The 204-nt window shown below is 79.4% G+C and overlaps 1 protein-coding gene across 1 annotated transcript in view; it reads left to right on the top strand.

The window, feature by feature from the left end:
* Positions 1-204, top strand: part of LOC119585352 (serine/arginine repetitive matrix protein 2-like) — a 12031-nt gene that overhangs the window by 9080 nt on the left and 2747 nt on the right. The gene's annotated exons all lie outside the window — the stretch shown is intronic.

Below are 204 nucleotides of genomic sequence, written 5' to 3'. Positions count from 1 at the left end.
TGCAGGTCGGGCGGGGAGCCCCCCTCGGCGGGGAAGGGGCCCCCAAGAGGGGTGGGAACTCGCGGCCGCAGGCGGAGGCCACGGGTGGTGATCCCCGGCACGGCGCGCCCCGGGGAGCGGCGGAGACGGCCCCGCCGCGGCGGGCCGCTGCGCGGGGCACCCCCCCAGCAGAGACACGCCAGAGACCAGGATGAGCGAGAACCG

Source organism: Penaeus monodon, chromosome 19, assembly GCF_015228065.2.
Source record: "Penaeus monodon isolate SGIC_2016 chromosome 19, NSTDA_Pmon_1, whole genome shotgun sequence".
Classification (NCBI taxonomy): Eukaryota; Metazoa; Arthropoda; class Malacostraca; order Decapoda; family Penaeidae; genus Penaeus; species Penaeus monodon.
This window is presented reverse-complemented; position numbering and strand designations above follow the sequence as displayed.